The sequence below is a fragment of the Stegodyphus dumicola genome, chromosome 2 (genome assembly GCF_044657685.1).
Source record: "Stegodyphus dumicola isolate Sdum_Otavi_A_Nest chromosome 2, ASM4465768v1".
NCBI classification, from domain to species: Eukaryota; Metazoa; Arthropoda; class Arachnida; order Araneae; family Eresidae; genus Stegodyphus; species Stegodyphus dumicola.
The window spans coordinates 146880117-146902249 of record NC_140769.1 but is presented as its reverse complement, the minus strand read 5'-3'; the positions used below and the strand labels follow the sequence as shown (position 1 = coordinate 146902249).

Here is a 22133-nt window from a genome sequence, read left to right as displayed (position 1 = left end):
TAAGGACAGAATACAAGACTCTTTTCATCCAAAAAGAAATTATAAAACTGCTTTAAAATGAATTCTGAAAAGAATTTTTTGTAGTGTCTGTACGTACGTAGGTATGTATCTCGCATAACTCAAAAACGAGTAGCCTTAGAACGTTGAAATTTGTATATAGGACTGCTATAACATGTAGAAGTGCACCTCGTATTTTGGTTGCAATCGACCGCAACCAAAATACTGTTTAAGTGCGTTTAAGCCTAATATTTAAATAACAAGGCGGATATGTTTGTTTACATTTTAAATAGTAGATTTGTTGCCAATCTAGAGAGACTAAGCTTCGCAATAAGTAAGACAATGCCTTCACTTATTACTGCGAATTAAATCATGCTTAATCCTTTCTGAAATTTTTTCGAGGAAATAAGTGTTTAGGATTTGCTTCATAATTTTTAATGTAGATATTTTGAGTTTTTATGTATTTTTGCCTTGTCGCGAAGTGAGAACTGAATTAATTGAATGAGAAATACTGAACCATCTGTGAAAAACTGTTTTTTTTTTTTTTTTTTTTTAATTTTGTTTGCTTAATTTCTTTTATACATCGTTCTAGATTTATTATAGTATTTGAATAGAACATGTGACAACGATTAGATAATTCTTAAAATGATATAAATTTTGTGCATTCTGAGTTATAATATGAACGAAATATAACGCTGTTAAGTGAACTTAGCGCCAGAGTGTCGCTATGGTAAAAAAATATTGTGAATTTTAAAGATTGCATTTATTCTATTGTGATTTATGCGCTATCGACGAAGTAAATTTAAATCAATCCAATAAGTTTAAAGGAAATGCAAGAAAAAATGCGTCTAATTTAATATTCCGTACAAGGAAGGCATGTGGTGTACACATCAGATTTTTTTCACTGTAGAGGAGCGGGGGGGGGAGTCATCGTTCATACTTTCAAATAATTTTAACAAAGTGCGTAAACCACATTCGGCGTTATTATTGCTTTAAAAAAAAGGGGGAGTGAATGCCAAATTTCAAAACGCTCTAAAAAGTAAATTCAGGTTTATCTTAGAAAATTTTGAATAAAACCTAATGTTTTTCAGGTGTGCCTAGAAATATATCTACTTTAAGACGATGTTAAGCAAAACCTGTTTTCGAAAAACTTATAAAAAATATTTAAAAATATAAATTTTTAATATAAATCATAAAAAAGTGCGAAATACATTTGGATTAAGCCTAAATTTCGAATTCTGGAAGAAGGAATCAAGTAAGTTTAGTAAAAAAAAAAAAAAAAAAAAAAGATATTAATAAATATACATCGAATTCAATGAATATAGATGAGCCAAAATTTTTAAAGTAATTTTTTAAAAACTACTCGTTGGATTTTTACAAAACTTAGCTGTGTGCATCATTTGAGTCGTAGAATCGAAGTGTGGAAAAAAATTGGCACGTCATTTCAGAAAAGATATAAATCTAATACATATCCGAAGACCCGCTTTCGAGACATGAAAAACGTAAGTTGAATTGCGTCAATCGGCCCTGTAGAACGGGAGATATCGAACTGCCCCATTTTTAGTTCAAAGGGCAATTTGCTCTGAAGGACTATTAATTTCACTTTAGCATTTTGCGCCGAAAACTTTAAAAGGCTGCATCACTTTTCAAATCGTTGCCACAGCATATTATCGCCCTGTCTTATATTTAAAGAAATTTATAGTTTGAGTACGTAGAACATGATATTTAATAAATAAAGGTGACACCTCTTTGTAAGTAATTTAAAATCTGAAACCTTTCAGAATTTTATTTATTTATTTACTTTTATTTTATTTATTTATTTTCTTTTTGCAATATTACAATATTTTTCACTTAAGTGAATACAATATTTTTTCACTTAATGAAGCAGACATCTAAATGCAAAAGCAGTATGAAACTGATTTATGAATACTTGCAATAGAAGTATGCCAACTTTAGTAACATGTAATATTAGGAATAAATTTCTCGCGAATTTCTAAAATTTTGAATACAAATCTAAAACATTATTGCTTAAAATTCTCTTTCTCTTAAGCTACTGAATAAAATTTCATTTCTCTTTTCTCAGTATAAACGACGTTTAAGGTAATTATTTTTAGACGCAAAGAATTGTCTTCTTGATTCTGAAGCTGAAGATAGCACAAAGCCTATCGTTCTAGTAAGTCTCCATTTGTTCGACGCTATCGGACGCATATGTTGCACATCTCGTTTTTTTCATCTAGTGATTTGGGCTAAATACAGATCATTTTCAATGAGTAAGTTTATTAAATGTCATCTCAGCTAATTCACATAATGATTCTTTGTTTCGAATGAAGAGAGGTCAGGACAATAGAATTCACGTAATTTTCTTCAGTATATAAACGCTAAGACGGGTCAAGTCATTTCTTATCAATATGCTTCATAAAAGAAACTTTCAACACTCTGATTTCTCCTGTAATTAATTTTAAAAAATCTGATGTGTGCACCACATGACTTCCTTGTACGGAATATTAAATTATAAGCATTTTCTCTTGCATTTCATTTAAACTTATTGGACTGAATTAAACCTACTTCGCCGATAGCGCCTAAACCGCAATAGAATAAATGCACACTTTAAAATTCACTATATTTGTTTGCCATAGCCACACTCTGGCGCTAGGTTTACTTAATAGCGTTGCATCTCATTCATTTTATAACTCAGAAAGCACAAAAATTATATCATGGGTAGAATTAGCTAATCGTTGCCACATGTCCTATTCAAATACTATATTAAATCTAAAACGATGTATAAAAGAAATTTAAAAAAAAAAAAAAAACAGTATTTCACAGACGATTCAGTATTTCTCATTCAATTAAGTTCTCACTTGGCGACAAGGCAAAAAAATGCATAATCTATATAAAAATCCGAAGTAAATCTTAAACACTGATTTCCTCGAATAAATTCCAGCATGGATTAAGCATGATTTAATCCCCCCGCAATAATAAAAAAAGGCGTTATCTTTGCTGTTGCGAAGCTTAGTTTCTCTAGATTGGCAACAAATAAATTATTCTGCTAAGTTTTCAAATGTAAGCAAATATAGCTGCTAGCGTTAATTAGATATGGCTTCAACGTTTAAATTGCTGATAATTCTACAACTATTACGTGGAAGTTAACTAAAGGCATAAAAACCTTAACCGGAAGATAAGAACTTTATAATTCAATCATTTTTAAAGAAAAAAATTGCACAGTTTATCAACATATAAGATTTAAAAAAAAAAAAACTGTTCTCACTGTCACATTCAATTCAAAGGCAATATCGCAAAGTAATTTTAAAATGAGCTTATCCTTGGAATTTCCGATACACTGTCTTACGCGCTGAAGATAATTCCCACCCCTGGTACAATGTTGTTAAAGTTTGATTGTTTGTTGTTGTTGTTGCGATTGCTCGGTCCGAAATCGTTGCGTTTGTTAATCAAGAATTCGTTAAAGTTTTACAAAATATGAAATAGATAATAAATCACATTCTAAATTCCAAATTTGGGCTTCCAGATGCCCATATTCGGGTAGAAACGTACGTTATTCAAAATTGGATAACTCTAGGTAACGTCGTTTTATCACAGTGCGAGAAGCATACATACATTCATGCAGATTCTACATTATCTAAGTTCTTTAAATATAACACATAGCGATAATATTTGGTGGCAACAATTTGTAAAGCGGAACGACATTTATAGCGAACCAACGCAAAATGCCAAAACGAAATTAACAGCCCCTATGACCTAAGGCCCTTTTGGGCTAATAAACATCCTAAATTTGATTTAATATTCAAAATTCCTTTTCAAATGGAAACCTAAATCTTTTACGTTAAAATGGAACGCTTTAGAGAAATCTTCAATTTGCTTGTTCGATGTACGCGTCTGAATTCCATTACATTCAATAAAGATAATTAAAAGTTTATTTCTCATTATAATTAGCTCACTCACGTGTGCTTTGTATCGGACCTTTCAGATCACGTTTCAAAAGTTATTTACTTATCGATTACGGAAGTTCTTTAGAAATCAACAAAGCTGATAACAATATAAAAAGACAAGTAGGCCTAATACGAATGTTTAATTGGCTCGAGCAGTTTCCGTTTCTCTTCTCCCAACACTTTCCCTTCCACAAGAAAAAAAAAAAGAAATAAGGACTATTAATTTCGTTTTGGCATTTTGCGTTGAAAACTATAAACAGCGAATCACTTTTTAAATTGTTGCCACCAAATATTATCGCCTTGTATTATATTTAAAGAAATTAAATAAGGAAGAATCTGCATGAATGTATGCATGTTTCTCGCATTGTGATAAAACAATGGGATCTAGAGCCACAAAACTTAAATAACATAATTTTTCATACAATATGGGCATGTGAACGCCCTGATTTCAATTTGAAATTTGTTTTATTTCATATTTTGTAACATTTAAACGAATTTTTGATTAACTCACTCGGCGATTTCAAAGCGAGCAATGGCAAAACTGTACGGGAAAATAGAAACATTTTTATATCTAGCACGCGAGACTTTGTATCGGAAATTCTAAAGATAGGTTCATTTTAAAATTACTTTGCGATATTGCTGTTGAACTGAATTTTCTGGCTTGAGTACGTAGAGCATGCTATTTAATCAATAAAGGGAACACACAAAACGTTAAAACAACGCCCCTTTGGAAGCAAGTTACAATCTGAGAACTTTCAGAATTTGTTTTATTATAAAATTTATTTAGTTCACCTTATGGCGTTTCACTGTGGTTGGAATTTTGTCATCAATTTTTAGCCTACTTTCGTATAAACTATCGAGCTCATATTTTGTACATATACTGTTGATCGATAACAATGCAATCTAGTAATCGATTTTTTTTTTTTTTTTTTTTTTTTCCCAAAATCAATTTAGAAATTTTTATTTAACGTTTAAACGGTTTTTAGTATTCCTCGTGTAACGAACAAACTAAGCAAATTGGGATTTTACTGTTTCCATCATATGGAGAGAAAAAAAAGTCTTTTCAATGAAACTTGTATGAAAATTGTAACTTAATGTCTCAATTTTCGGCCGATTTTTGAAAATAGCTCGATGTTTTAGAGCAGGGCTTCTTAAACGTTTTTCATTCGCGACCCTTTTTTATCACTGAGACTTTTTCGCGACCACAGGACCCCATAATATTTACGAAAATACTGTGGGACCCGATAAGCATTGCGCAAATCCGACACACGCGTGAGTGAAACTGTCAGTTTTTTTCACTGGTACTGTAATATACTGTTGCAGTTTTAGGTCATTAACTTTAATTTCTAACTATAAGCCATAGAATAATGTGAAAATTTTAAATAAGTAAAGACGAAATGACAGCGTCGCGCACTGTAAAAAAAATCTGTAAGGTTACTAAGAAACCTCATGGAAACTGGGATGCCATGGGTTATTTGAGTAACAGAAACAGGTGTTTTCTTTGTAACTTTACAAGAGTTTTGCCTGTAATGGTTACAGATCTTTTTCTTGTAATATCACAGCATATAGCTATGTAAGTAGAACATATTTTTCTCATGTAAATTCCCAAACGATATATCTGTAATGATTACAGATTATTTATTTATGTAAAAAGAACATGTTTTTCTCATGTAAAATCCCAAACGATATATCTGTAATGGTTACAGATTATTTGCTAGTAATATTACAGCAAATAATTATGCAAAAAGAACATGTTTTTCTCATGTAAAATCTCAACAGATATCTGTAACCGTTACAGGTTATTTGCTTGTATTATTACAGCAAGTTATTATGTGAGTAGAAGATACTTTTCTTACGTAAAATTCCAATGGTTGTATCTGTAAAGGTTTCAGATTATTTCCTTCTAATATCTCATTAAGTAATTATATGTGTGTAGAATATATTTTTCATAGATGAAATACTAAAGGATATGTCTATAAAAGTAATAAATTTTTGGTTTAAAATGATGCTTATTATAATAAAATACATTGAAATCAATATGTTTGAGTAAAACAATGATATCTGTAGGTGTATATATATATATATATATATATATCATTTTGATTAATAATCGATTTCAGCTTAATTTGATAAATAAGTTCAAATTGATTGCTATTCCTTACATTAAATTACATGTAGTATAATCCTTTACATAAAATAATGGAAAGGCATCTGGAATTTATATTTTGGCCTGTAAAATAGCTGAAAAAAAGCAGTATGCTTTATTTGCATGTTTTAGTGTCAATTATTAAGATATGTTCTAGAACTTTCTTTTTACTAATTCAGAAGTCAAACAACAAAAATCAGCGTTATACCTACAAAATTTTCACAGGACTAGTTTCGATGGTTTTACCGAACCATCATTTGCGGTTTTGCAGCTGAAGATAATGGTTCGGTAAAACCATCGAAACTAGTCCTGTGAAAATTTTGTAGGTATAACGCTGATTTTTGTTGTTTGACTTCTGAATTAGTATTTATTCGGCGTGTTATTGTGACTTTCTTTTTAGTAATTTTAGCTAAAATAGACACATGTTGCTTTAGATTTAACTTATATGAGTAAACGTGTTGCATGTTGATATGATCATATTATTACTGTAAAAGACATTTTGTGATATATTTCTATGAAGAACTCAAAACAGCTGTTCTTTATGTTTCAAAAATATTATATTCTCTCCTTATAAAAAATGACATTTTCAGTAAATTAAAGAATTCAACATAGCAATGAACTTCATATTGTTACTACAAGGAATTCAAAGTTTTGTTCATAAGCTTGAATAACAACGTCCAAATAATCTTCTTATTCTTATCTGCACTTAGTGTTTGTCAACAGTCTGCTATTGTTTAAAATAATAGATGGTAAAAGCATAACGTTTTTACCTTACCTTCAAATAATTTCCTTTGAATTAACAGATAGAAGTCTTTCATTAAAAGCCTAATGTCATGTTTTTTGAATAAGTTTAAAACTTCACCAACTGACCTTAATTTTCAAAGCCTTGCTTCCATTAAAATTTTTAATGCTTAATACAATTATGACTTTAAAAAATTTGTTTCAAAAATTAATACTTCACTTTAGATTAAAATTTATATGCATTTTAATTTTACCTATAATTTTTTACGAACATGATATGTAATAAATTTAAGCTTAATATTTACCATTTAGAAAGTGATACTAAAAGAGTATTCCTATTTATTATAAATTTCGAGATTTGCATACAAAATTGTGAAATATACATGTAACACCAGAAAACAAACTTTATGCCCCATATATATAATATAGATATTAATAATGTTAATTAAGAAGTTTATTGAATTTATAATTTTATTGTGAAACATTATGAAGCAAATAATATGCTAATTAAAATACAGAAGTAAAAATAATTTATTAATTAATTCATAAACTTTACATAAAACCTGAAAAAAGAATTAATTAAAAAATAACACAATATAACAACATTTCATAAAAATTCGTTTCGATTGCTTGGAAAAAATGAACTGTTTTATTCCTCTTTGTAAACCATGTCTCCTAAATAAAAAAAAAAAAATAAAAAAAAAAAAAACATTTCTTTTAAAATCATAATCATGCTCTTAAAAAGCTTATAAAAATTATTTTACTAGATGTTTTAAACATGTGCTTATATAACACTTTTAATCATATTTCTTTATAATATCTTAAGTAATTAGGAATAGCTTAAATACTTTAAAAAATTGGATTACAGTGAATCGTCTCATTACGACAAGCTACCTCAGTCAATCACTTTTTAAATTTAACCAGCATTCCTCATAAAATAACTAATTAGTAAACATAACTTCTCTAAGATAGATGCCCACTATCATTGAAGATCAAAATCATCAGGAATCACGCATAGCTACCTTAGAGAAAGTTCATTGTACAAAAGCAGCCAATATGCAAATCTTTTCATAAATGAAGCCACCATAGTTATTAAATATAATATACAGTATACTTGTATTCAGAATTCAGAACTTGAATAAATTTCTTGAACTGTTTTAGCATTCTAAAAATTTTATAGTTATTAGTACCTTAAATTTCTAAAACAATATTACATATTGGTCCAAATGAATCACTGGGACTCTGACAACGTTTTCCCCCTAGCTTTCTTTTAGCAACAGGATTCTGAAATTGTTTTAATGATTTAGGTAATGTTTGTCTTCCTTAAGGCGCTCACAAAACAAGTTACCCTAAATTTTTTGTCCGCATAGTGGTCATTTTCATCTTACTAACTGATTTGCTAGTGAATTTTGGGCGCATGGCCTATCATTGATGAAACAATAATAGTGAACAGCTTCAAGAAAATGGCGATATCTAATGCTCTTCATGCTATATTTCCACTTGTTTTTACTAATTTTATCTTCCGAAAATTGAGAGGGAAAAATTAAACGAATAATTTAATTTCCAAAGGACACAGTCACACTAGGAATATAACAAATGAAAAGTAATCATGGATAAACTACTACTATCACAATGTTATTTCTTTAAAAGAAACCTATAGTTCAATAAGAATACACACAATTTCAACATCTAATAAGTTATCTCATTTCTACTTCTTTATAATTTGAATTTCTCTCATTCTCATGGTTGTTCTTGCAACTCCTTAGGCCTCAGATCATACATAAATAATTAGAGAAGGTGAATATGCAGCTGATATGGCAAAATTGCACAGTGAATGGCAGTTGGTATTTTCTTTCACTATCATAGATCATTTTTTTATTAGGCTGACATAATATTCAACACTTAGAAGAGAAAGATTCAATGGGGCCTTAAGTGTGCAAAAGTTTGCCTTTTGTTAGTATGACGAAAACAATCATTATGTTGATAAATCCATTTTAAAATCTTGGAATATTCAATTTTCTGAATGCATTAAAAGGGGGAAAATTCTGCAGATATTTTTTTAATTTTCAGAATCTGGTTCTAAAGCTGGGTGGGGTGGAAAATGCAACGCAATACGGTAATTCTGAAGATCATTGCTCGTGGTAGTGCAAACTGAACGGTGATAACTTGCATGCTGTAGAAGACGACACAAATTGCAGTTCCAGATGCATTAAATGCTTTGAGGTCTAGGGAATAGCAGTGGGCAATAATAAGAATGAAATTCAAGGTATAGGGAAGTAGGAATGAAAATTAATATTATCAGATACTAAAATGTTAATGTTACTAAGCATTCTTATTGGAATGTAGGTTTCTTTTATATAATAATACTATGATAGTTACCAGTAGTTCATTCAGGGATATTTTTGATTGGTTATCTTACTGTAATGATCTTACTGTAATCACATCCTTCAAAATTAAATTGATTGCTTAATTTCCCCCTTGATTTTCATACTATAATATTGGTAAAAAGGAAGAAAAACGTCTGCAAGTAAACATAACTCCTCTTTCTCTCTCTCTCTATATATATATAGAGGCATGTATCTTGGTGTGCAACTAAGCAAAACAAATGTCACTTTTTCTTCTTTAAAAAAATTTGTGTTAAAAAATATGATAAGAATTAAGTTCATTTCAAAGACTTCAAAATAAATTAGAAAATCAAGTTCAAATAAATTTTAAGCTAAATTACGTGTTGCAATGTAAGTTGCAATAATTCAATTGTAATAATTAATACTAACAAAATGAAACATCATATTCCCATTCTGCAAAGTATAAAAATTCTTCTGCAAAACTGAAAAAATGACCAACACTATGGCTTATTTGATAACTTTCAAATTAACTCCTTTGTTTGCATTTAGAATTTATAACTTTAATTTTCCACAGAAATTTGTTTTTGATTTAAAAAAATTTCACTGGCATAATTTCATTCACTTCAGCATATATTAATTTCGTATTGGCATTTTGCATCGATTCACCTTCCGCGTTGATTCACGTTTCAAACTGTTGCCATCAACTATTACAACCCTGTTTTATATTTAAAGAAATTAAATAACGAAGAATCTGCATAAATGTATGTATGTTTTTCGCCTTGTGATAAAACAACGGTTGACTTAAAATAATATTAAAAAACATAAATCTTCATATACACGTCTGAAAATCAGATCTTATTAATTTTCTTTTATTTGAAGGATATCTGAATTCTGCATTAGTTTGGACTAGTAAATCATTGGGAAATTAAATGCCAAGCTATAAGAGAACTAATGTAGTTTACAAATGCACTGAATTTTATTTCCGGTATTAACTTTTAAAGAAAGTAAAATTTTCTGCATATTTGCATCATTTGGATTGATAGAAAATGGCAAAGCATGCAAAGGCTATCAGCCTAAAGGGAAGTATATATTCATGGGCGGTTTTGTAAGGAAAAGTAGCTTGCATTTCCATTTATTCATGTGTGTATATATATATATATATATATTTACATTGTTAATGCTAAAATCAATGCTTCATTAAAATTTCATTATTATTTTATTTTTAATACAACATACAGATACAGAATTGTTTTAAATTCCAATAAACAATAATAATTTATTTTTAAGAAAACTTATTTTATGATTTATATATTATATTACATGAATAAGAGAAACATTTGTCAAGAAATGTATTAAACTTGTATTAGCAGATTCATGGTATCCTAGTAACAAGACTATCATACTTCAAAACTGTATTAAAACTGGGCAAAATAAAATAACATAAATTCTACATTAAATGTTTAAAAACTTATAAACTATGCAATGGTAGTTATATATACAGTATGATAAATGTTGTCATTTATAAAATATTAATGAAATGATATTTTTGGAAATAATGCACAAAATTTTAGTTTTGTTTTATAATTAGTTTAACGAATTGTTAGAAAAATATTTTAGGTCATTTCCATTTTTCCCCTGTTGATATTGGTATATTAAAATATATGGAATAATTATTGCATCTAGTTAGTAAAACAAAACATTACGAAAAGTATGATACGGCATATTTTTAATCAATATAATTACTTCATTTTGGAACATTTTCCTAAGAAATTAATACCACTGAAAAAAATATTATAACACTAAAGGAATAAACGAGATTCTCGACGGCGTTGTTCAAGTTTTTGTAATTTTACTTGATAACACACTCGTACATAAACATATTAGACTGAATTATAAATCAAGTATAACTAATTAGGTAATCCTAGAAAAAGAATAAACTAAACCTAGTAAGCAAAAAATATATACATTACATTATGACTTACTTTTTTCTGGTCATTAACTACTAAAGAGTTTTCGCCAGTAGATCGCATTAAAGTGCACTAGGCAAAGATATTTTCAAATAAATGGTACTAGGGAAGTACCAACACCCGTGAGCGAAGAAAATTCAGCTGCGTGAGCAGGCATATCTTAATACTTATGAAAGTAGGCGTTCATCATAAAAATTGTGCAGTGGTAAGCAATGGCATTAAATTGAAGCATGCAGGCAGGTTCATTGAATTGTTTGGCAAATGCAGGTGGTGAGTGCAATATAGCTAGTAAGAGTGTAGGATAAGCAATAGTGAGACATCATGAAAATGGCGCGAAGACAGTTTGAAGCTGTCAATGGCATAAGAGTTCAAAGTCTTTCAGAAGTATGCAGGAGCTAGATAGGCCTTAAAAAGTTCAAAAGTTCGTAGAATCATACGATAGAGTAAAAATTCATACAAAATAATTAAAAAATGAAATAGTAACATAAAAATCTTGAATAAAAAAAAGTTTCTTGATTAACATAAGATGCAACACAAATAATAGGATAGAGTCCAATTTCAGAGTTCAAGTAAATTTTAAAATTAAAATTTACAAGTTACCACCATAACGAATTGTGATGAATTGTCCTTGGGCGTTTGACAGTGTATTCAATGGTTGGATCATAATCCAACATTTGTTTAATTGCGTGATACTGACTATGCTTCATCTTCTCGAAGAAGTTGTGAGCTGTCATGAGTATAAAGTTATGCACAGATGGAATATCCAAGTCGTTATGAATTATAGAGTTTCTCACGTACCAAGGTGCATTCACAATGGTACGTAGAATTTTATTTTGGAGTATATCTAATTTTTTGCACTCAGTTTTATTGGCGATTTCTCAGGCCGGCACTGCATATAGCACGATCGGTCGAATTAGAGATATGTAAAGCATTTTCTTTATTTTTAGACTGAGCTTCGATTTTTTGCCGATAATAGGATAAATTGCCATGTAGGCTGCATTTGTTTTGTTTAAGATATAAGAAATATGATCTTTGAAGTTGAGAGACTTATCTATGTAAACACCTAAATATTTATAGGAATTAGCTACAGGGATTAGAGTTCTATCTAAGTAGATATCAGTATTGACTCTTAATCTTGTTTTGTATCTCCGATAGAGCACAATACAACATTTAGAGGCGTTGAGCTTAATTTTCCAAGTCTTGCACCAGTGATTGATCATATTGAGATGCATTTGTAAATTACTTAGAGCGAGCTGGGGACTTCTGGATTCAGTCAGTACTACAGTGTGTCAGCGTATTTGAGTATTTTCGTGTTGAATGGGTGCGGGAAATCATTGATATAAACATTATAGAGCCGGGGGGAAAGAACGGATCCTTGCGGGACCCCGCTATGAATTCTAAAATTTTCTGACAGATAAGGCGTCACCGCAACGAACTTGAAAAGTCCTGTTTTTCAGATAGGAACTAATGAGTTTTACGAAACTGTTTGGAAGCATAAAATTATTCAATTTATGCAGGAGGCCTGCATGCCACACTAACATTACATTCAGAATTCTAAATGTTTATATAAACGTTTCTCGCAAGGCCTGCTGGGAAAAATATGTCAAACGTTCTTTGGTCAGACGATTGCAAACGAACGCTAACATGATAAGTTTTGTTTTCAACAACCACATTACCATTTCAATTAAATACCACAAACAGTGATTAAATTTTGGAATAATTAGTTTTAAATAATAATACGGGCAATTTAAGGCGTAATTTATCGGATGTACAATGACAAAATACTACTATTAGATCTGTATTTGGAATAAATATTTTGCAGTCTTTCAACTCATTAGACATTATGAACACTGTTATTAATTAATCGTAAAGCTTAAACGTTTAAATACTTACTCACTACATGTAACAGTGCAAAGTGCATGAGAATAATCTGCATAAAATGAACAAAAAAATATTTCAAACAGTAATTGTAAACATTTTCTTACTTACCTGCGCTATACAACCAACATCCATTCAGCCATGTTTTTTCTGCAACTAGCTTTCAAACACTTTTCTCCTGATTGGCTAATTTCCAGTCAGTCACGTGATTCTTCCGCGCGGCTTCTGAAACATTATCTGTAACGCTACAAGCAAATCAGCTGTACCTGCCACAGTTTGCTTTCAACCTGTTACCATTACAGGAAATTCTTGTGTAACTTTTTGATTTCTGTAACTTTACAAAACTTTTGCCTGTAAAGAGCGAACTTTTTTTTTACCGTGAAATAAGAATTAATGGAAATCATTTCAGATATAACAAACCCTTGCCGAGCGCGCATATGCGGAACGTGGTTTTGCATATACGAGTTTCTTACTGTTTTCAATTTCATACATTTTAACGCTAGAATTTCATTCATTCGTCAAGACGAGGTGCTTGCTGGAATCGGCTGTAGCCTCAAGTTCTCAACAATTTTAAACGATTTTCGTTGACTGAAAATGAAGCCTAGGTAATCGCATGAACTGCGTTTGGAGGTCAAACGTGTTCAGGTATGAAAGGTTAGTTTATGCGATTACAACAAAGCTTCGAGGACTATCTGCCTAAGAGGAGGGATGCCTTCTAAGGAAAACTGGCTCGTACACACATTACACATGGGGAAAACTATGAAAACGCCCATGCAGCCAGTCCGTACGCGGCATTAGAACCTCGGACCAAACTACCAATATTCAGCGAGTTTACCGCTAGGCCGCTGGTGGACTCAGGTATAGAAAGAGAATGCAAAGAAGCATTAATTGAGAAATGGCGAATGAAGAATAGGAAAAAAAGAAGAAAAAATTGAAAGCTTTCAGGTTTCACATTATGTCCAAAGGGGCTTTTTCTTAACGTTTTATGGGTTACCTTTATTTATTAAATATCATGTTCTACGTACTCAAACGATAAAATTAAGTTCAACAGCAATATCGCAAAATGATTTAAAAATAGCATATCTTTAGAATTTCTGATACAGAGTCTCGGGCGCTGGAGATAAAAATACTTTTTTTTTTTTTTTTTTTTTCCCGTACAGTGTTGCTATGGCTCGCTTAGAAATCGTTTAGTTTTGTAATAAAAAATTCATTGAAGTGTTACAAAATCGATAATAAAACAAATTTTAAATTCAAGTTAGGGCTTCCACGTAGATGATGTTATTCAAATTTTGATGGCTCGAGATAACGTTGTTTTATCACAATGCGAGAAACATACATACTTTTATGCAGAATCCTCGTTATTTGATTTCTTTAAATATGACGGCGGTAATATATGTTGGCAACGATTTGAAAAGTGATACTGCCTTTTAAAGTTTTCGACGCAAAATGCCAAAACGAAATTAATAGTCCTTCAGGGCAAATTGTCCCTTTGGACTTAAAAAAAAGCTTTCAGATTTTACATTAGGCCCAAAAGGGCATTTTTTACCGTTTTCTGTGTAACCTTTATTAAATATCATGTTCTTCGCACTTGAACTGTTAAATTCAGTTCAAGAGCAATATCGCAAAATAATTTTAAAATGAGAAAATCTTTAGAATTTCTGATACATAGTCTCGCGCGCTGGAGATTTTTTTTTTTTTTTTTCAGTGTTGCCATTGCTCGCTTTGAAATCGTCGACTTTATTAATCAAAAATTCTTTAATGGTCTGACAAAATATGAAATTGGTCATAAAACAAATTACAAATTAGGGCTTCTAGATGCTCATATTCGGTGGAGGATGACGTTACTCAAAATTGGATGGCTCTAGGTTGTTGTATAACCGTTGTTTTATCACAAGGCGAAAAATATACATACATTTATGCAGATTCTTCGTTATTTAATTTCTTTAAATATAAAACAGGGTTGTAATAGTTGATGGTAACAGTTTGAAACGTGAATCAACGGAAGGTGAATCGATGCAAAATGCCAATACGAAATTAATAGCCCTTCGGATTGTAATATTTCATTGTTCAACAAATAATTATATTTATTATCCTTGATATTGGAGTGGTAGCGCCACATTTGATATCGTCTGTATTTGTTTTATCGTGCAACGTCAAAAAACGTTTTAAAAATTCAGATTATTCTAAAAGTTTTACCAGTAATAGATGTATGAAAAATATATAGAGAAACTGTAATAGTAAACTATAGTGTGAAGCTGTGATGAATAGAATTGTATTTAAATGATCTATCTTCGTGAACTGAGAACAAAATTTATGTTTACTAAGAGGCTCAACGGTTATTTCGATAAAAACTGCAAAATGCGCTACAGGACTAATGATCTTATTAAACCAGCCGGTAGTGAAAGCAGTGATAATGAAGAAGAAGTAAAGCGCTTTTAGCTTATAAGAAGTTTAAAAAATGAAGTAAAAGAGCCACGGGAAATGTTTGATTTTGCAGTGGAGATTGACACAAATGAAAAATAAGAGGTATCGAAAAATTCTGCGCTTCTTACCGCGAAACTTTAAAGAATTGCGTCAATCATTGTAGCAAGCAGCGTTTTGAAAAAATAATTTTAATTGAGCAGTAATAAAAGAACTTTTCATTTAACTTTTGTTTCTTTTTTTCTCTTTTAATTACTACGTAATTTAAGTTTATTTACATTATAAACAATTTCTTAATCTGAATTAAACCTAACGCATTTTGGCTAAATCGCAGAATAGGCTGCATCAGTCGATGCTGTGTTTACTTCTCTTATGCTTGGACACGCCTTTTTATGACGTAATATTGGTTACGCCTCTTCAAAACAAGCTATAAGTATGCTATAGCTTCGTATTTAAAGAAAACTTAAATTATATTTTAACTGAGTTGAAATGGTAGGTTTATAATGTTCTATGCGAGATTTTTTAAATTGTAAATCTACTTTTGTGTGTTGTGTGGTATTGTTAGCATTTAACGCAACGAATTATCTCTCACAAATGTATTATTAAGATACCAAACGATTGAAAACGATCATTAGCAAACGATTGAAAATATTGAATGCATTATAACCGTAACTTCTGAAAATACAGAAAAGAATTCTTTTGCTTAAAGATTGTTTTGATTATTCATGAGTGTGTCTAATTCGGTGCTTACTGCAGAATGGATGAGTATCTGAATCTGGATTTCTTTTATCAGTTGGAGCGAAGAGATAAAAAATGTGTTATTGAGTGGTGTATGGAGAAAGGTTTGATTGCAATATCGTATAAGTGCCCGATTTGTGGAACAAATATGAAACTAGTAGAGCGAAAAAACCGTATAGACGGTTTTGAGTGGATGTGCAGAGTTACTGGAGGCGAATGTAGGCATCGAATTTCAAGGTCAGTTCGAAAGAACTCCTGGTTTGCGAAGAGTAAATTGAGCACGTGTGATGTTTTGCGAGTTACCTATATGTGGTTGGGTATGTGCGGGAATGATTTTATACGAACGGAATTACGTATTGCTAAAAATACGGTGACAGATTGGAAAAGTTTTTGTAGAGAAGTATGCATGGAGTTATGTTTGAAGGAGAATGTTAAGTTGGGTGGGGAAGGTATCATTGTCGAAATCGACGAAAGCAAGTTTGGCAAGCAAAAGTATCATAGAGGGAAAAGAGTCGAAGGAAAATGGGTTTTTGGTTTGGTTGAGAGAGGAACAGATAAATGCGTCTTTAGAGTTGTTGAAAACAGAGGTGCCGAAACATTGCTAGAAATCATTAAAGAGAATGTTCTACCAGAATCGATTATTATATCCGATTGTTGGAAAGCGTACGACTGTCTCGAGTTCGAAGGGTATGCGCACCTGAAAGTCAATCATAGCTTGAGTTTTAAAGATCCAGAAACAGGTGCGCATACCAATAGTATTGAAGGAACTTGGGCGGCAATCAAAAGAAGTTTCCGTGGCTCTAGTAAGACAAAAGGACAGTTTGATTCCTATCTTGCGGAATATAGGAAGCACAAGAAATCCTACGCCAGCCAACTGATGCGTACATTTCTCAGTGAGATCAAGCCATATATTCTGCAAAAGGAGAGGACTGAAGGTAAGTTTCATTTATTATTACTGACTTAAGTAAAATATTGGGTGCTTTTCTTAATATGGCAGTTTGGATGTTTGGTAGTTGCTTTATTCTGGCAGCTTTATTTTTCTTTTGTATCATTTTTCTGGACACATTTTTTGCAAAATTCTCTGATTTCTTTAAGTGAAAGCAAATTTCTGAGTATATGAGCAATGGAGAATTTATTTGATGTTTGATTTTTTTAAGTAAAGTAGATCGATGTTCACATGGGCAAAGCCAGTGTGGTGCGCAATGCCGAGTTTGTGCAATTCTGGGATGTTTTTTTAAGTGAAAATAGATCAATGTGGACATGGGCAAAGCCAATGTGGTGCGCAATGCCGAGTTTGTGCAATTCTGGGATTTTTTTTAAGTGAAAATAGATCGATGTGCACATGGGTAAAGCGAATGTGTTGCGCAATGCCGAGTTTGTGCAATTCTGGGATGTTCTTTTAAGTGAAAATAGGTCGATGTGCACATGGGCAAAGCCAATGTGGTGCGCAGTGCCGAGTTTGTGCAACTCTGGGATGTTTTTTTAAGTGAAAATAGATCGATGTGCACATGGGCAAAGCCAATGTGGTGCGCAATGCCGAGTTTGTGCAATTCTGGGATGTTTTTTTAAGTGAAAATAGGTCGATGTGCACGTGGGCAAAGCCAATGTGGTGCGCAATGCCGAGTTTGTGCAATTCTGGGATGTTTTTTTTAAGTGAAAATAGATCGATGTGCACATGGGCAAAGCCAATGTGGTGCGCAATGCCGAGTTTGTGCAATTCTGGGATGTTTTTTTAAGTGAAAATAGGTCGATGTGCACATGGGCAAATCCAATGTTGTGCGCAATGCCAAGTTTATGCAACTCTGGGATGTTTTTTTAAGTGAAAATAGATCGATGTGCACATGGGCAAAGCCAATGTGGTGCGCAATGCCGAGTTTGTGCAATTCTGGGATGTTTTTTTTAAGTGAAAATAGATCGATGTGCACATGGGCAAAACCAATATGGTGCGCAATGCCGAGTTTGTGCAATTCTGGGATGTTTTTTTAAGTGAAAATAGGTCGGTGTGCACATGGGCAAAGCCAATGTGGTGCGCAATGCCGAGTTTGAGCAATTCTCTGATTTTTCTTTAAGTGAAAATAGATAAATGAGCACATGGACACCGAGTTTGTGGAATTCTTTAATGTTTTTCGAGCGAATACTGATCGTTGTGTAAAAGGGAAAACGAGGTTGTGCGTGATGTCGAGGAGTAATGTAACTTTATTTATGTGCAATGTTTAACATATCGTTTGTGTATTTTAAATTTGTATTGTTGTTTTATATTGTGAATTATATTTAAGACATAATTTTTCATTTAAATTGTATTTTTAATTTTTTGTTTTTTGATATGTTTATAACGCTTTCCGATTTACAATGTATATGGATAATCCGACGATCGACTCAACAGTAGCAAAACTGTAAACTTTAACCCTTGAAGTAACGTTTACCTCATATTTTAATTCGTAGTGTTTGGTATCGTAATTGCACTTAATAATATGTGTGTGTGTGCGTGTGTGAAGCATTGCTTAGTGTTCCAAGTTTGTAGTATTTATTTTATTATATTATTTTCTTTCATTCTGAGAAATTAGATTTTTTTATTTATTAATGCGTAGAATTCTAGTATGCCTACACAGAATATGGCGTGATTTAGGAATTTTAGAAACTGATATGAAAGCTGTGTAATGATGTTCATATGCAATAAAAAATAGTCTTCTTTTTTTTATTAATGTAAATTTTAAAATTTTTAGAAATAATGAAAATTGTCTAATTATTGGTATGTAAGGAATAATGTCGTTACGTAGCAAGAAGGTAATTTGTAAAAATGATAAAATTGAAATGTTCCACAATATGAATTTAAATTTAAAAAAATAGTTTATTTGTATAAATAAAAAAAATAATTAAAAAAAAATAATAATAATTTAATAAAAATGTGTGAAAATATTGAAGCTCTACAACTATTAGAGACTGCGACGTTGTTTATCGTTTTAATAATTGGTAGAATTCGCTCACTGTATCATGGTAATTTTAAATATAAACAATTTATTATACTTATTATCAGTAACGCCTAAACTTAAATGTTATAAATGTAAATTAAAAGTAAAGAATTTGAGATTAATTTACAATAATAAACAATTTATTATTGTTATTTTTAAGAGAAAATAGAAAGTACACGTAGTGTAAAAGCGAGATTACATTGTGACGTCATAAGCTTAGTCCCACCCGTTTAATGACGTCACGCAGCTCCTCATACTGAACTTTGTTGATGCAGCCTATTCTGCGCTTTTACCCGCATTTTTTTTCTTCGAAACTTTAGTTTGCGGAATGCGATTTTACCGTACCCGCTGTAAATTAATGACGTAACCCCCGTGTTCGGAAACGGTTTACTGCAATAGTCTATTATTTGACCTACATCCAACTGAAATTCTCATACTCACGAATTTGTTTTCGTAACGATTCGAATTAGAAACAGATTTTTATCTTTAGCTTCACCGGTCTTGATATTTTCTTTATTTAACAGGATTAGAGGAATAGAAAGAATCTGATACAGTGTCTCACAAAAGTGATGGGACACTTGTGCTTTACAAAAGGAAACTGTAGTAAAATAAATTAAAAAAACATGTAAACATTTTTTGTGGGTGTGTTTCCCACTTAAATTTAGTTACAATTATTACATAACATACATTTTCTCAAAATATTAAAATATTAATTTAATAAAAATACAATTGTTTAGAACGGAGCAAAAAATGGCTCACATAAGTGATGGGACACTTACTTTTCCCATCAAATATTTTTCCAAAAATTTTACTTTTTAAAAGGTTTTAATATTTTGTTCGATTTTCTTTTACTTTTAAAATATGATTTAATCTTCTTGGGATGGATTCGACTAATTTTTTTGTGATTTCTGGAGTGATTTTACCCCATTCTTCTTGAAGCACCGATTTTAATTGTTGTTTTGAAGAAATGGTGTGTTTGCGAATTCTTGATTCCAATTCTTGCCAAATATTCTCTATGGGATTTAAGTCTGGAGATTGAGGTGGTGTTTTTATTATTTCAGGACAGTTATACAGCAGTCTGAGTCTAACTTTCAAAGCAGTGTGCTTGGGGTCATTGTCTTGGTAGAATTTAAAATCGTTATGAAGGTTCAATTTTCGTGCTGAAGATTTCAAATTTTGATTTAAAATGTCAATATACCTGTACTGATCCATTATACTGTCAATAAAAACAAGATTACCAACTCCAGCGGACGACATACACCCCCATACCATAACTCCTCCTTCACCATGTTTTACTGTTGGCACCAAGTTCTGTTTGCGAAATTCTTCCCTGGGTTTTCTCCACACTAAGATTCTACCATCAGAACCAAATATATTAAATTTACTCTCATCAGCAAATATAACTTCATTCCAGTAATCAGAATTCTTATTTATGTTGGATTTTGTGAAAGCCAGTCTGAGTTTTCTATTCTTTTCACTTACGAAGAATTTTTTTCCTAGCTGCTCTACCGTGATATCCAGCAGATCGAATTACTCTTCTAATAGTCTCAGGATTAGCAATTACTCCATATAATGCTTGTAAATCAGCAGCAACTTTAGGAGCACTCATTCTTAGATTTTTTTAATATTTCGAACGATAATTCGCTTTATTCCATTGGATAGCTTTGATGGTCGGCCAGGTCTTCTTTTATCCTGAATCATATGATTCTTTTTATATCGTTTAATGATATTGAAAACTGTTGAATGACTCAAGTTAACTGTTTCAGCAGTTTCTCTAATAGATTTTCCACGTTCAATATGCAAATTAATAACTGATTTTCGAATTTCAGGCAAAGTTTCTTTTCGTTTAGCATTCATGGCTGCACAGAGCTAAAAAACACAAAAATTTCAAAAAGAACTGGAGAGAAATACTGCAGACGATTTTATAAATTATTGCCAATTGCTCTTGAGTAAAAATAAAAAACCGCAAAAATATTTTTATTGTAGTACGTAGTAGTATCTAATGGTGTCCCATCACTTATGTGAGCCATTTTTTGCTCCGTTCTAAACAATTGTATTTTTATTAAATTAATATTTTAATATTTTGAGAAAATGTATGTTATGTAATAATTGTTACTAAATTTAAGTATGAAACAGACCCACAAAAAATTTTTACATCTTTTTTTAATTAATTTTATTACAGTTTCCTTTTGTAAAGCACAAGTGTCCCATCACTTTTGTGAGACACTGTATATGTGGGGAGGGGGAAAATTTACTTTCGTTTCCTTTTTTTCTCTCTTTTCGGATAATTATGCGAAGTAAAAAAAGTATTGCCATCAAGCATATCTTAGAATTTCGGATGCATAGTCTCGCGCGCTGGAGATAACAATTTTTTTTTTCGTACAGTGTTGCCATTGCTCGCTTTGAAGTCGTTGTTCTTAATCAAAAACCTGTAAATGCTTTACGAAATGCGAAATAGATAATAAAACAAATTCTAAATTCCAAATTTGGGCTTCGAGATGCCCATATTCGGGTGGTGAGGTACGTTATTCAAAATCGGATGTCTCTAGGTACCGTTGTTTTATCACAATGCGAGAAAAGTACATACATTTATGCAGATTCCTCATTATTTAATTTCTTCAAATATAAAACAGGGTGATAATATTTGGTGGCAATAATTTGAAAAGTGAAACGGACATTTAAAGTTTTCAACGCAAAATGCCAAAGCGAAATAGCCTTTTTGCTTAAAAAAAATCTCTTCACCTCATTGAATTTTCATTGACCAATAGTGTAAGAGTACAAAATTTGTACTCGATGGCTTGTGAAGATCCGTGAGAAAATTTCAACCGCAGTGAAACACCAGGAGAGTTTATAATGAGTGAATGGAATAATAATTGAAACAAATGAGATAACACGTTCCATCTGAAAAATAATGAATGCTGGGAATTCAGACCATCAGCTGTAAACGGTTAATGTGGGTACATAAAAGGTTTCTTTGACCTCTGAAA

At 31.3% G+C, this 22133-nt stretch overlaps 1 protein-coding gene across 3 annotated transcripts in view; it reads right to left on the bottom strand.

Moving 5' to 3' along the window:
• Positions 1 to 22133, bottom strand: part of LOC118203114 (uncharacterized) — a 306364-nt gene that overhangs the window by 196198 nt on the left and 88033 nt on the right. The window contains exon 1 of one of the 3 annotated variants that reach the window (XM_085811214.1): positions 15571 to 15704. The exons of the other annotated variants lie outside the window; for them this stretch is intronic. The gene's annotated coding sequence lies outside the window, so the exon portion shown is untranslated. Of the gene's footprint in view, positions 1 to 15570; positions 15705 to 22133 lie in introns of those variants that run through there. 3 annotated transcript variants of the gene reach the window in all.